Source organism: Gorilla gorilla, chromosome 11 (genome assembly GCF_029281585.2).
Source record: "Gorilla gorilla gorilla isolate KB3781 chromosome 11, NHGRI_mGorGor1-v2.1_pri, whole genome shotgun sequence".
NCBI lineage: Eukaryota > Metazoa > Chordata > Mammalia > Primates > Hominidae > Gorilla > Gorilla gorilla.
The window spans coordinates 1752692-1771947 of NC_073235.2; positions in this window are offsets into that span (position 1 = coordinate 1752692).

Consider the following 19256-nt stretch of genomic DNA (forward strand, 5'->3'; position numbering starts at 1 on the left):
TATGTGTATGAACATGGAAATATCTACACCGCTATCTGTATGAACATGGAAATATCTTCACCGCCATCTGTATTAACATGGATATATCTACACAGCCATCTGGATGAACATGGAAATATCTACACCGCTATCTGTGTAAACATGCATACATCTTCACCGCTATCTGCATGAAAATGGAAATATCTACACAGCTATCTGCATATACATGGAAATATCTACAAAGCTATCTCTTTACTCATGGTAATAACTACACTGCTATCTCTATAATCATGGAAATATCTACAACGCCATCTGTATGAACATGGAAATATCTGCACCGCCATCTGTATGAACATATAAATATCTACACCACCATCTGTATTAAGATGGAGATATCTACACCACTATCTGTATGAACTTGGAAAAATCTACACCACTATCTGTATAAACATCGAAATATCAACACCGCTTTCTGTACAAACCTGGAAATATCTACACCGCTACCTGTATAAACATGGAAATATCAGCACCGCTATCTGTATGAACATGGAAATAGCTACACAGCCATCTGGATGAACATGGAAATACGTACACCGATATCTGTACGGACATGGAAATATCTTCACAGCCATCTGTATGAACATGGATATATCTACACAGCCATCTGGATGAACAAGGAAATATCAGCACCGCTGTCTGTATGAACATGGAAATATCTACACCGCTATCTGTATGAACATGGAAATATCTACACCGCTATCTGTATGATCATGGAAATATCTTCACCGCCATCTGTATGAACATGGATATATCTACACAGCAATCTGGATGAACATGGAAATATCTACACCGCTATCTGTATGAACATGGAAATATCTACACCGCTATCTGTGTAAACATGCATACAACTTCACCGCTGTCTGTATAAACATGGAATTATCTACACAGCTATCTGTATGAACATGGAAATATCTGCACCGCCATCTGTATGAACATATAAATACCTATGCCGCCATCTGTATTAAGATTGAGGTATCTACACCGCTATCTGTATTAACCTGGAAATATCTACACAGCTACCTGTATAAACATGGAAATATCAACACCGCAATCTGTATGAACATGGAAATATCTACACCGATATCTGTATGAACATGGAAATATCTACACCACTATCTGTATGAACATGGAAATAGCTACACTGCCATCTGGATGAACATGGAAATATCTACACCGCTATCGGTATGAACATGGATATATCTACACAGCCATCTGGATGAACATGGAATTATCTACACAGCTATCTGTATGAACATGGAAATACATACACCGCTATCTGTATGAACATGGAAATATCTACACCAATATCTGTATGAACATGGTAATAGCTACACCGCTATCTGTATGAACATGGAAATAGCTACACCGCTATCTGTATGAACATGGAAATATCTACACCGCTATCTGTATGAACATGGATATATCTACACAGCCATCTGGATGAACATGGAAATATCTACACCGGTATATGTATGAACATGGAAATATGTACACCGCTATCTGTGTAAACATGCATAAATCTTCACCGCAATCTGTATAAGCATGAAAATATCTACACCGCTATCTGTATGAACATGGAAATATCTACACCGCTATCTGTTTGAACATGGATATATCTACACAGCCATCTGAATGAACATGGAAATATCTACACCGCTATCTCTATGAACACGGAAATATCTACACCGCTATCTGTAGGAACATGGAAATATCTACACCGCTATCTATTTGAACATGGAAATATCTACACCGCAATCTGCATGAAAATGGAAATATCTACACAGATATCTGCATATACATGGAAATATCTACACAGCTATCTCTTTACACATGGAAATATCTACACCGCTAAATCTATAAACATGGAAATATCTACACCACCATCTGTATGAACATGGAAATATCTGCACCGCCATCTGTATGAACATAGAAATATCTACACCGCCATCTGCATTAAGAAGGAGATATCTACACCGCTATCTGTATAAACATGGAAATATCTACACCGCTATCTGTATGAACATGGAAATATCTACACCGCTATCTGTATAAACATGGAAATATGTACACCGCTACCTGTATAAACATGGATATATGTACACAGCCATCTGGATGAACATGGAAATATCTACACCGCTATCTGCATCAACATGGAAATAACTACACCGCTATCTGTATGAACATGGAAATATCTACACCGCCATCTGTATTAACATGGGAATATCTGCACCGCAATCTGTATGAACATATAAATATCTACACCGCCATCTGTATTAAGATGGAGATATCTACACCGCTATCTGTATAAACTTGGAAATATCTACACCGCTACCTGTATAAACATGGAAATATCAGCACCGCTATCTGTATGAACATGGAAATATCTACACCGCTCTCTGTATGAACATGGAAATATCTACACCTCTATCTGTACGAACATGGAAATATCTACACCGCTATCTGTTTGAACATGGAAATATCTACACCGCTATCTGCATGAAAATGGAAATATCTACACAGCTATCTGCATATACATGGAAATATCTACACAGCTATCTGTATGAACATGGAAATATCTGCACCGACATCTGTATGAAAATATAAACATCTACACCGCCATCTGTATTAAGAAGGAGATATCTACACCGCTATCTCTTTAAACATGGAAATATCTACACCGCCATCTGTATGAACATGGAAATATCTGCCCCGCCATCTGTATGAACATATAAACATCTACACCGCCATCTGTATTAAGAAGGAGATGTCTACACCGCTATCTGTATAAACAAGGAAATATCTACACTGCTGTCTGTATAAACATGGAAATATCTACACCGCTATCTGTATGAACATGGAAATATCTACACCGCTACCTGTATAAACATGGAAATATCAGCACCGCTATCTGTATGAACATGGAAATATCTACACCGCTATCTGTGTAAACATGCATATATCTTCACCGCTATCTGTATAAACATGGAAATATCTACACCGCTATCTGTATGAACATGGAAATATCTACACCGCTATCTATTTAAACATGGAAATATCTACACCGCAATCTGCATGAAAATGGAAATATCTACACAGATATCTGCATATACATGGAAATATCTACACAGCTATCTCTTTACACATGGAAATATCTACACCGCTAAATCTATAAACATGGAAATATCTACACCGCCATCTGTATGAAAATGGAAATATCTGCACCGCCATCTGTATGAACATATAAATATCTACACCGCCATCTGTATTAAGAAGGAGATATCTACACCGCTATCTGTATAAACATGGAAATATCTACACCGCAATCTGTATGAACATGGAAATATCTACACCACTACCTGTATAAACATGGAAATATCAGCACCGCTATCTGTATAAACATGGAAATATCTACACTTCTACCTGTATAAACATGGAAATATAAGCACCGCTATCTGTATGAACATGGAAATATCTACACAGCCATCTGGATGAACATGGAAATATCTACACGGCTATCTGTATGAACATGGAAATATCTACACCGCTATCTGTATGAACATGGATATATCTACACAGCCATGTGGATGAACATGGAAATATCCACACTGCTATCTGTGTAGACATGCATACATCTTCACCGCTATCTGTATAAACATGGAAATATCTACACCGCTATCTGTATGAACATGGAAATATCTACACCACTATCTGTATCAACATGGAAATATCTACACCACTATCTGTTTGAACATGGAAATATATACACCGCTATCTTCATCAAAATGGAAATATCTACACAGCTATCTGCATATACATGGAAATATCTACACAGCTATCTCTTTACACATGGAAATAACTACACCGCTATCTGTATGAACATGGAAATATCTACACCGCCCTCTGTATTAACATGGGAATATCTGCACCGCCATCTGTATGAACATATAAATATCTACACCGCCATCTGTATTAACATGGAGATATCTACACCGCTACCTGTATAAACATGGAAATATCTACACCGCTACCTGTATAAACATGGAAATATCAGCACCGCTATCTGTATGAACATGGAAATATCTACACCGCTATCTGTATGAACATGGAAATATCTACACCTCTATCTGTATGAACATGGAAATATCTACACCGCTATCTGTATGAACATGGAAATATCTACACCGCTATCTGTTTGAACATGGAAATATCTACACCGCTATCTGCATGAAAATGGAAATATCTACACAGCTATCTGCATATACATGGAAATATCTACACAGCTATCTGTATGAACATGGAAATATCTACACCGCTATCTGCATGAAAATGGAAATATCTACACAGCTATCTGCATATACATGGAAATATCTACACAGCTATCTGTATGAACATGGAAATATCTGCACCGCCATCTGTATGAACGTATAAACATCTACACCGCCATCTGTATTAAGAAGGAAATATCTACACCGCTATCTCTATAAACATGGAAATATCTACACCGCCATCTGTATGAACATGGAAATATCTACACCAGTATCTGTATAAACATGGAAATATCTACACCGCTACCTGTATAAACATTGAAATATCAGCACTGCTATCTGTATGAACATGTAAATATCCACACCACTATATCTATGAACATGGAAATATCTACACCACTATCTGTATGAACATGGAAATAGCTACACCGCTATCTGTATGAACATGGAAATATCTACACCACTATCTGTATGAACATGGAAATATCTATACCGCTATCTGTATGAACATGGATATATCTACACAGCCATCTGGATGAACATGGAAATATCTACACCGCTATCTGTATGAACATGGAAATATCTACACCACTATCTGTGTAAACATGCATACATCTTCACCGCTGTCTGTATAAACATGAAAATATCTACACAGCTATCTGTATGAACATGGAAATATCTGCACCGCCATCTGTATGAACATATAAATATCTACGCCGCCATCTGTATTAAGATTGAGATATCTACACCGCTATCTGTATAAACATGGAAATATCTACACCGCCATCTGTATGAACATGGAAATATCTGCCCCGCCGTCTGTATGAACATATAAACATCTACACCGCCGTCTGTATTAAGAAGGAGATATCTACACCGCTATCTGTATAAACAAGGAAATATCTACACTGCTGTCTGTATAAACCTGGAAATATCTACATCACTATCTGTATGAACATGGAAATATCTACACCGCTACCTGTATAAACATGGAAATATCAGCACCGCTATCGGTATGAACATGGAAATATCTACACCGCTATGTGTAGGAACCTGGAAATATCTACACCGCCATCTGTATGAACATGGAAATATCTTCACCGACATCTGTATGAACATGGATATATCTACACAGCCATCTGTATGAACATGGAAATATCTAACCCGCTATCTGCATGAACATGGAAATAACTACACCGCTATCTGTATGAACATGGAAATATCTACACCGCTATCTATATGAACATGGAAATATCTACACCGCAATCTGCATGAAAATGGAAATATCTACACAGCTATCTGCATATACATGGAAATATCTACAGAGCTATCTCTTTACACATGGAAATAACTACACCGCTATCTGTATGAACATGGAAATATCTACCCCGCCATCTGTATTAACATGGGAATATCAGCACCGCTATCGGTATGAACATGGAAATATCTACACCGCTATGTGTAGGAACATGGAAATATCTACACTGCCATCTGTATGAACATGGAAATATCTTCACCGCCATCTGTATGAACATGGATATATCTACACAGCCATCTGTATGAACATGGAAATATCTAACCCGCTATCTGTATCAACATGGAAATATCTACACCGCTATATTTATGAACATGGAAATATCTTCAATGCCATCTGTATGAAAATGGATATGTCTACACAGCCATCTGGATGAACATGGAAATATCTACACAGCTATCTGTATGAACATGGAAATACATACACCGCTATCTGTATTAAAATGGAAATATCTACACCGATATCTGTATGAACATGGTAATAGCTACACCGCTATCTGTATGAACATGGAAACAGCTACACCGCTATCTGTATGAACATGGAAATATCTACACCGCTATCTGTATGAACATGGATATATCTACACAGCCATCTGGATGAACATGGAAATATCTACACCGGTATATGTATGAACATGGAAATATGTACACTGCTATCTGTGTAAACATGCATACATCTTCACCGCAATCTGTATAAGCATGAAAATATCTACACCGCTATCTGTATGAACATGGAAATAATTACACCGCTATCTGTTTGAACATGGAAAGATCTACACAGCTATCTGCATATACATGGAAATATCTACAAAGCTATCTCTTTACACATGGAAATAACTACACCGCTATCTCAATAAACATGGAAATATCTACACCGCCATCTGTATGAACATGGAAATATCAGCACCGCCATCTGTATGAACATAAAAATATCTACACCGCCACCTGTATTAAGATGGAGATATCTAAACTGCTCTCTGTATGAACTTGGAAATATCTACACCGCTATCTGTATGAACATGGAAATATCTACACCGCTATCTATTTGAACATGGAAATATCTACACCGCAATCTGCATGAAAATGGAAATATCTACACAAATATCTGCATATACATGGAAATATCTACACAGCTATCTCTTTACACATGGAAATATCTACACCGCTAAATCTATAAACATGGAAATATCTACACCGCCATCTGTATGAACATGGAAATATCTGCACCGCCATCTGTATGAACATATAAATATCTACACCGCCATCTGTATTAAGAAGGAGATATCTACACCGCTATCTGTATAAACATGGAAATATCTACACCGCTATCTGTATGAACATGGAAATATCTACACCGCTATCTGTATAAACATGGAAATATGTACACCGATACCTGTATAAACATGGATATATCTACACAGCCATCAGAATGAACATGGAAATATGTACACCGCTATCTGTATCAACATGGAAATATCTACACCGCTATCTGTATGAACATGGAAATATCTACACCGCTATCTGTATGAACATGGAAATATCTACACCGCTATCTGTATGAACATGGAAATATCTTCACCGCCATCTGTATGAACATGGATATATCTACACAGCCATCTGGATGAACATGGAAATATCTACACCGCTATCTGTATGAACATGGAAATATCTACACCGCTATCTGTGTAAACATGCATACATCTTCACCGCTATCTGCATGAAAATGGAAATATCTACACAGCTATCTGCATATACATGGAAATATCTACAAAGCTATCTCTTTACACATGGAAATAACTACACCGCTATCTCTATAAACATGGAAATATCTACTCTGCCATCTGTATGAACATGGAAATTTCTGCACCGCCATCTGTATGAACATATAAATATCTACACCGCCACCTGTATTAAGATGGAGATATCTACACAGCTCTCTGTATGAACTTGGAAATATCTACACCGCTATCGGTATGAACATGGAAATATCTACACCGCTATCTCTATGAACATGGAAATATCTACACCGCTATCTGTATGAACATGGAAATATCTACACCGCCATCTGTATGAACATGGAAATATCTGCACCGCCATCTGTATGAACATATAAACACCTACACCGCCATCTGTATTAAGAAGGAGATATCTACACCGCTATCTGTATAAACATGGAAATAACTACACTGCTATCTGTATAAACATGGAAATATCTACACCGCTATCTGTATGAACATGGAAATATCTACACCGCTACCTGTATAAACATGGAAATATCAGCACCGCTATCGGTATGAACATGGAAATATCTACACCGCTATGTGTAGGAACATGGAAATATCTACACCGCCATCTGTATGAACATGGAAATATCTTCACCGCCATCTGTATGAACATGGATATATCTACACAGCCATCTGTATGAACATGGAAATATCTACCCCGCTATCTGTATGAACATGGAAATATCTACACTGCTACCTGTATGAACATGGAAATATCTTCAACGCCATCTTTCTGAACATGGATATGTCTACACAGCCATCTGGATGAACATGGAAATGTCTACACCTCTATCTGTATGAACATGGAAATATCTACACCTCTATCTGTGTAAACATGCATACATCTTCACCGCTATCTGCATGAAAATGGAAATATCTACACAGCTATCTGCATATACATGGAAATATCTCCAAAGCTATCTCTTTACACATGGTAATAACTACACTGCTATCTCTATAATCATGGAAATATCTACACCGCCATCTGAATGAACATGGAAATATCTGCACCGCCATCTGTATGAACATATAAATTTCTACACCGCCATCTCTATTAAGATGGAGATATCTTCACCGCTATCTGTATAAACTTGGAAATATCTACACCGCTATCTATATAAACATGGAAATATCTACACCACCATCTGTATGAACATGGAAATATCTGCACCGCCATCTGTATGAACATATAAATATCTGCACCGCCATCTGTATTAAGATGGAGATATCTACACCACTATCTGTATGAACTTGGAAAAATCTACACCACTATCTGTATAAACATGGAAATATCTACACCGCTTTCTGTATAAACCTGGAAATATCTACACCGCTACCTGTATAAACATGGAAATATCAGCACCGCTATCTGTATGAAGATGGAAATATCTTCACAGCCATCTGTATGAACATGGATATATCTACACAGCCATCTGGATGAACAGGGAAATATCAGCACCGCTGTCTGTATGAACATGGAAATATCTACACCGCTATCTGTATGAACATGGAAATATCTACACAGCTATCTGTATGAACATGGAAATATCTTCACCGCCATCTGTATGAACATGGATATATCTACACAGCCATCTGGATGAACATGGAAATATCTACACCGCTATCTGTATGAACATGGAAATATCTACACCGCTATCTGTGTAAACATGCATACATCTTCACCGCTATCTGCATGAAAATGGAAATATCTACACAGCTATCTGCATATACATGGAAATATCTACAAAGCTATCTCTTTACACATGGAAATAACTACACCGCTATCTCTATAAACATGGAAATATCTACTCTGCCATCTGTATGAACATGGAAATATCTGCACCGCCATCTGTATGAACATATAAATATCTACACCGCCACCTGTATTAAGATGGAGATATCTACACAGCTCTCTGTATGAACTTGGAAATATCTACACCGCTATCGGTATGAACATGGAAATATCTACATCGCTATCTCTATGAACATGGAAATATCTACACCGCCATCTGTATGAACATGGAAATATCTACACCGCCATCTGTATGAACATGGAAATATCTGCACCGCCATCTGTATGAACATGGAAATATCTGCACCGCCATCTGTATGAACATATAAACACCTACACCGCCATCTGTATTAAGAAGGAGATATCTACACCGCTATCTGTATAAACATGGAAATAACTACACTGCTATCTGTATAAACATGGAAATATCTACACCGCTATCTGTATGAACATGGAAATATCTACACCGCTACCTGTATAAACATGGAAATATCAGCACCGCTATCGGTATGAACATGGAAATATCTACACCGCTATGTGTAGGAACATGGAAATATCTACACCGCCATCTGTATGAACATGGAAATATCTTCACCGCCATCTGTATGAACATGGATATATCTACACAGCCATCTGTATGAACATGGAAATATCTACCCCGCTATCTGTATGAACATGGAAATATCTACACTGCTACCTGTATGAACATGGAAATATCTTCAACGCCATCTTTCTGAACATGGATATGTCTACACAGCCATCTGGATGAACATGGAAATGTCTACACCTCTGTCTGTATGAACATGGAAATATCTACACCTCTATCTGTGTAAACATGCATACATCTTCACCGCTATCTGCATGAAAATGGAAATATCTACACAGCTATCTGCATATACATGGAAATATCTCCAAAGCTATCTCTTTACACATGGTAATAACTACACTGCTATCTCTATAATCATGGAAATATCTACACCGCCATCTGTATGAACATGGAAATATCTGCACCGCCATCTGTATGAACATATAAATTTCTACACCGCCATCTCTATTAAGATGGAGATATCTTCACCTCTATCTGTATAAACTTGGAAATATCTACACCGCTATCTATATAAACATGGAAATATCTACACCACCATCTGTATGAACATGGAAATATCTGCACCGCCATCTGTATGAACATATAAATATCTACACCGCCATCTGTATTAAGATGGAGATATCTACACCACTATCTGTATGAACTTGGAAAAATCTACACCACTATCTGTATAAACATGGAAATATCTACACCGCTTTCTGAATAAACCTGGAAATATCTACATCGCTACCTGTATAAACATGGAAATATCAGCACCGCTATCTGTATGAAGATGGAAATATCTTCACAGCCATCTGTATGAACATGGATATATCTACACAGCCATCTGGATGAACAGGGAAATATCAGCACCGCTGTCTGTATGAACATGGAAATATCTACACCGCTATCTGTATGAACATGGAAATATCTACACAGCTATCTGTATGAACATGGAAATATCTTCACCGCCATCTGTATGAACATGGATATATCTACACAGCCATCTGGATGAACATGGAAATATCTACACCGCTATCTGTATGAACATGGAAATATCTACACCGCTATCTGTGTAAACATGCATACATCTTCACCGCTGTCAGTATAAACATGGAAATATCTGCACAGCTATCTGTATGAACATGGAAATATCTGCACTGCCATCTGTATGAACATATAAATACCTATGCCGCCATCTGTATTAAGATTGAGATATCTACACCGCTATCTGTATAAACATGGAAATATCTACACCGCTATCTGTATAAACATGGAAATATCTACACCGCTATCTGTATAAACCTGGAAATATCTACACTGCTACCTGTATAAACATGGAAATATCAGCACCGCAATCTGTACGAACATGGAATTATCTACACCGATATCTGTATGAACATGGAAATATCTACACCACTATCTGTATGAACATGGAAATAGCTACACTGCCATCTGGATGAATATGGAAATATCTACACCGCTATCTGTATGAACATGGATATATCTACACAGCCATCTGGATGAACATGGAAATATCTACACAGCTATCTGTATGAACATGGAAATACATACACCGCTATCTGTATGAACATGGAAATATCTACACCGATATCTGTATGAACATGGTAATAGCTACACCGCAATCTGTATGAACATGGAGATAGCTACACCGCCATCTGTATGAACATGGAAACATCTACACCGCCATCTGTATTACGAAGGAGATATCTACACCGCTATCTGTATAAACATGGAAATATCTACACCGCTATCTGTATGAACATGGAAATATCTACACCGCTATCTGTATAAACATGGAAATATGTACACCGCTACCTGTATAAACATGGAAGCATCAGCACCGCTATCAGTATGAACATGGCAATATCTACACGGCTATCTGTATGAACATGGAAATATCTACACCGCTATCTGTATGAACATGGAAATATCTTCACCGCCATCTGTATGAACATGGATATATCTACACAGCCATCTGGATAAACATGGAAATGTCTACACCGCTATCTGTATGAACATGGAAATATCTACACCGCTAACTGTGTAAACATGCATACATCTTCACCGCTATCTGAATAAACATGAAAATATCTACACCGCTATCTGTATGAACATGGAAATATCTACACCGCTATCTGTTTGAACATGGAAATATCAACACCGCTATCTGCATCAAAATTGAAATATCTACACAGCTATCTGCATATACATGGAAATATCTACAAAGCTATCTCTTTACACATGGAAAGAACTACACCGCTATCTCTATAAACATGGAAATATCTATACCGCTATCTGTATGAAAATGGAAATATCTGCTTCGCCATCCGTATGAACATATAAATATCTTCACCGCCATCTGTATTAAGAAGGAGATATCTACAACGCTATCTGTATAAAGATGGAAATATCTACACCGCTACCTGTATAAACATGGAAAGATCAGCACCGCTATCTGTATGAACATGGAAATACCTACACCGCTATCTCTATGAACATGGAAATATCCACACCGCTATCTGTATGAACATGGAAATAGCTACACCGCTATCTGTACGAACATGGAAATATCTACACCACTATCTGTATGAACATGGAAATATCTACACCGCTATCTGTATGAACATGGATATATCTACACAGCCATCTGGATGAACATGGAAATATCTACACTGCTATCTGTATGAACATGGAAATATCTACACAGATATCTGTATGAACATGGATATATCTACACAGCCATCCGGATGAACATGGAAATATCTACACTGCTATCTGTGTAGACATGCATACATCTTCACCGCAATCTGTATAAACATGGAAATATCTACACCGCTATCTGTATGAACATGGAAATATCTACACCGCTATCTGTATCAACATGGAAATATCTACACCGCTATCTATTTGAACATGGAAATATATACACCGCTATCTGCATGAAAATGGAAATATCTACACAGCTATCTGCATATACATGGAAATATCTACACAGCTATCTCTTTACACATGGAAATAACTACACCGCTATCTGTATGAACCTGGAAATATCTACACCGCCATCTGTATTAACATGGGAATATCTGCACCGCCATCTGTATGAACATATAAATATCTTCACCGCCATCTGTATTAAGATGGAGATATCTACACCGCTATATGTATAAACATGGAAATATCTACACCGCTACCTGTATAAACATGGAAATATCAGCACCGCTATCTGTATGAACATGGAAATATCTACACCGCTATCAGTATGAACATGGAAATATCTACACCTCTATCTCTATGAACATGGAAATATCTACACCGCTATCTGTATGAACATGGAAATATCTACACCGCTACCTGTATAAACATGGAAATATCAGCACCGCTATCAGTATGAACATGGAAATATCTACACCGCTATGTGTAGGAACATGGAAATATCTACACCGCCATCTGTATGAACATGGAAATATCTTCACCGACATCTGTATGAACATGGATATATCTACACAGCCATCTGTATGAACATGGAAATACCTAACCCGCTATCTGTATGAACATGGAAATATCTACACCGCTATCTTTATGAACATGGAAATATCTTCAACGCCATCTGTATGAAAATGGATATGTCTACACAGCCATCTGGATGAACATGGAAATATCTACACCGCTATCTGTATGAACATGGAAATATCTACACCGCAATCTGCATGAAAATGGAAATATCTACACAGATATCTGCATATACATGGAAATATCTACACAGCTATCTCTTTACACATGGAAATATCTACACCGCTAAATCTATAAACATGGAAATATCTACACCGCCATATGTATGAACATGGAAATATCTGCAAAGCCATCTGTATGAACATATAAATATCTACACCCCCATCTCTATTAAGAAGGATATATCTACACCGCTATCTGTATAAACATGGAAATATCTACACCGCTATCTGTATGAACATGGAAATATCTACACCGCTACCTGTATAAACATGGAAATATCAGCACCGCAATCTGTATGAACATGGAAATATCTACACCACTATCAGTATGAACATGGAAATAGCTACACTGCCATCTGGATGGACATGGAAATACCTACACCGCTATCTGTATGAACATGGATATATCTACACAGCCATCTGGATGAACATGGAAATATCTACACAGCTATCTGTATGAACATGGAAATACATACACCGCTATCTGTATGAACATGGAAATATCTACACCGTTATCTGTATGAACTTGGTAATAGCTACACCGCTATCTGTATGAACATGGAGATAGCTACACCGCTATCTGTATGAACATGGAAATATCTACACCGCTATCTGTGTAAACATGCAAACATCTTCACCGCAATCTGTATAAGCATGAAAATATCTACACCGCTATCTGTATGAACATGGAAATATCTACACCGCTATCTGTTTCAACATGGAAAGATCTACACAGCTATCTGCATATACATGGAAATATCTATAAAGCTATGTCTTTACACATGGAAATAACTACACCGCTATCTCTATAAACATGGAAATATCTACACCGCCATCTGTATGAACATGGAAATATCCGCACCGCCATCTGTATTAACATAAAAATATCTACACCGCCACCTGTATTAAGATGGAGATATCTACACTGCTCTCTGTATGAACTTGGAAATATCTACACCGCTATCTGTATGAACATGGAAGTATCTACACCGCTATCTCTATGAACATGGAAATGTCTACACCGCTCTCTGTATGAACATGGAAATATCTACACCGCTATCTCTATGAACATGGAAATATCTACACCGCTATCTGTATGAACATGGAAATATCTACACCGCTATCTATTTGAACATGGAAATATCTACACCGCAATCTGCATGAAAATGGAAATATCTACACAGATATCTGCATATACATGGAAATATCTACAGAGCTATCTCTTTACACATGGAAATATCTACACTGCTAAATCTATAAACATGGAAATATGTACACCGCCATCTGTATGAACATGGAAATATCTGCACCGCCATCTGTATGAACATATAAATATCTACACAGCCATCTGTATTAAGAAGGAGATATCTACACCGCTATCTGTATAAACATGGAAATATCTACACCGCTATCTGTATGAACATGGAAATATCTACACCGCTATCTGTATAAACATGGAAATATGTACACCGCTACCTGTATAAACATGGATATATCTACACAGCCATCTGGATGCACATGGAAATATCTACACCGCTATCTGTATCAACATGGAAATATCTACACCGCTATCTGTATGAACATGGAAATATCTACACCGCTATCTGTATGAACATGGAAATATCTACACCGCTATCTGTATGAACATGGAAATATCTTCACCGCCATCTGTATGAACATGGATATATCTACACAGCCATCTGGATGAACATGGAAATATCTACACCGCTATCTGTATGAACGTGGAAATATCTACACCGCTATCTGTGTAAACATGCATACATATTCACCGCTATCTGCATGAAAATGGAAATATCTACACAGCTATCTGCATATACATGGAAATATCTACAAAGCTATCTCTTTACACATGGAAATAACTACACTGCTATCTCTATAATCATGGAAATATCTACACCGCCATCTGTATGAACATGGAAATATCTGCACTGCCATCTGTATGAACATATAAATTTCTACACCGCCATCTCTATTAAGATGGAGATATCTTCACCGCTATCTGTATAAACTTGGAAATATCTACACCGCTATCTATATAAACATGGAAATATCTACACCGCCATCTGTATGAACATGGAATTATCTGCACCGCCATCTGTATGAACATATAAATATCTACACCGCCATCTGTATTAAGATGGAGATATCTACACCACTATCTGTATGAACTTGGAAAAATCTACACCACTATCTGTATAAACATGGAAATATCTACACCGCTTTCTGTATAAACCTGGAAATATCTACACCGCTACCTGTATAAACATGGAAATATCAGCACCGCTATCTGTATGAAGATGGAAATATCTTCACAGCCATCTGTATGAACATGGATATATCTACACAGCCATCTGGATGAACATGGAAATATCTACACCGCTATCTGTATGAACATGGATATATCTACACAGCCATCTGGATGAACATGGAAATATCTACACAGCTATCTGTATGAACATGGAAATACATACACCGCTATCTGTATGAACATGGAAATATCTACACCGATATCTGTATGAACATGGTAATAGCTACACCGCCATCTGTATGAACATGGAAATAGCTACACCGCCATCTGTATGAACGTGGAAACATCTACACCGCCATCTCTATTACGAAGGAGATATCTACACCGCTATCTGTATAAACATGGAAATATCTACACCGCTATCTGTATGAACATGGAAATATCTACACCGCTATCTGTATAAACATGGAAATATGTACACCGCTACCTGTATAAACATGGAAGCATCAGCACCGCTGTCAGTATGAACATGGCAATATCAAAACGGCTATCTGTATGAACATGGAAATATCTACACCGCTATCTGTATGAACATGGAAATATCTTCACCGCCATCTGTATGAACATGGATATATCTACACAGCCATCTGGATAAACATGGAAATATCTACACCGCTATCTGTATGAACATGGAAATATCTACACCGCTAACTGTGTAAACATGCATACATCTTCACCGCTATCTGAATAAACATGAAAATATCTACACCGCTATCTGTATGAACATGGAAATATCTACACCGCTATCTGTTTTAACATGGAAATATCTACACCGCTATCTGCATCAAAATTGAAATATCTACACAGCTATCTGCATATACATGGAAATATCAACAAAGCTATCTCTTTACACATGGAAATAACTACACCGCTATCTCTATAAACATGGAAATATCTATACCGCTATCTGTATGAAGATGGAAATATCTGCACCGCCATCTGTATGAACATATAAATATCTACACCGCCATCTGTATTACGAAGGAGATATCTACACCACTATCTGTATAAACATGGAAATATCTACACCGCTACCTGTATAAACATGGAAATATCAGCACCGCTATCTGTATGAACATGGAAATAGCTACACTGCTATCTGTATGAACATGGAAATATCTACACCACTATCTGTATGAACATGGAAATATCTACACCGCTATCTGTATGGACATGGAAATATCTACACAGCTATCTGTATGAACATGGATATATCTACACAGCCATCCGGAAGAACATGGAAATATCTACACTGCTATCTGTGTAGACATGCATACATCTTCACCGCAATCTGTATAAACATGGAAATATCTACACCGCTATCTGTATGAACATGGAAATATCTACACCGCTATCTGTATCAACATGGAAATATCTACACCGCTATCTGTTTGAACATGGAAATATATACACCGCTATCTGCATGAAAATGGAAATATCTACACAGCTATCTGCATATACATGGAAATATCTACACAGCTATCTCTTTACACATGGAAATAACTCCACCGCTACCTGTATAAACATGGAAATATCAGCACCGCTATCGGTATGAACATGGAAATATCTACACCGCTATCTGTATAAACATGAAAATATCTACACCGCCATCTGTATGTACATGGAAATATCTTCACCGCCATCTGTATGAACATGGATATATCTACACAGCCATCTGTATGAACATGGAAATATCTAACCCGCTATCTGTATGAACATGGAAATATCTACACCGCTATCTTTATGAACATGGAAATATCTTCAACGCCATCTGTATGAAAATGGATATGTCTACACAGCCATCTGGATGAACATGGAAATATCTACACCGCTATCTGTATGAACATGGAAATATCTACACCGCTATCTGTGTAAACATGCATACATCTTCACCGCTATCTGTATAAACATGGAAATATCTACACCGCTATCTGTATGAACATGGAAATATCTACACCGCTATCTATTTGAACATGGAAATATCAACACGGCAATCTGCATGAAAATGGAAATATCTACACAGCTATCTGCATATACATGGAAATATCTACACAGCTATCTCTTTACACATGGAAATAACTACACCGCTATCTGTATGAACATGGAAATATCTACCCCGCCATCTGTATTAACATGGGAATATCTGCACCGCCATCTGTATGAACATATAAATATCTACACCGCCATCTGTATTAAGATGGAGATATCTACACCGCTATCTGTATAAACATGGATATATCTACACCGCTACCTGTATAAACATGGAAATATCAGCACCGCTATCTGTATGAACATGGAAATATCTACACCGCTATCTGTATGAACATGGAAATATCTACACCTCTATCTGTATGAACATGGAAATATCTACACCGCTATCTGTATGAACATGGAAATATCTACACCGCTATCTGTTTGAACCTGGAAATATCTACACCGCTATCTGCATGAAAATGGAAATATCTACACAGCTATCTGCATACACATGGAAATATCTACACAGCTATCTGTATGAATATGGAAATATCTGCACCGCCATCTGTATGAACATATAAACTTCTATACCGCCATCTGTATTAAGAAGGAGATATCTACACCGCTATCTCTATAAACATGGAAATATCTACACCACCATCGGTATGAATATGGAAATATCTGCCCAGCCATCTGTATGAACATATAAACATCTACACCGCCGTCTGTATTAAGAAGGAAATATCTACACCGCTATCTGTATAAACAAGGAAATATCTACACTGCTGTCTGTATAAACATGGAAATATCTACACCGCTATCTGTATGAACATGGAAATATCTACACCGCTACCTGTATAAACATGGAAATATCAGCACCGCTATCGGTATGAACATGGAAATATCTACACCGCTATCTTTATGAACATGGAAATATCTTCAACGCCATCTGTATGAAAATGGATATGTCTACACAGCCATCTGGATGAACATGGAAATATCTACACCGCTATCTGTATGAACATGGAAATATCTACACCGCAATCTGCATGAAAATGGAAATATCTACACAGATATCTGCATATACATGGAAATATCTACACAGCTATCTCTTTACACATGGAAATATCTACACCGCTAAATCTATAAACATGGAAATAACTACACCGCCATCTGTATGAACATGGAAATATCTGCACCGCCATCTGTATGAACATATAAATATCTACACCGCCATCTCTATTAAGAAGGAGATATCTACACCGCTATCTGTATAAACATGGAAATATCTACACCGCTATCTGTATGAACATGGAAATATCTACACCGCTATCTGTATAAACATGGAAATATGTACACCGCTACCTGTATAAACATGGATATATCTACACAGCCATCTGGGTGAACATGGAAATATC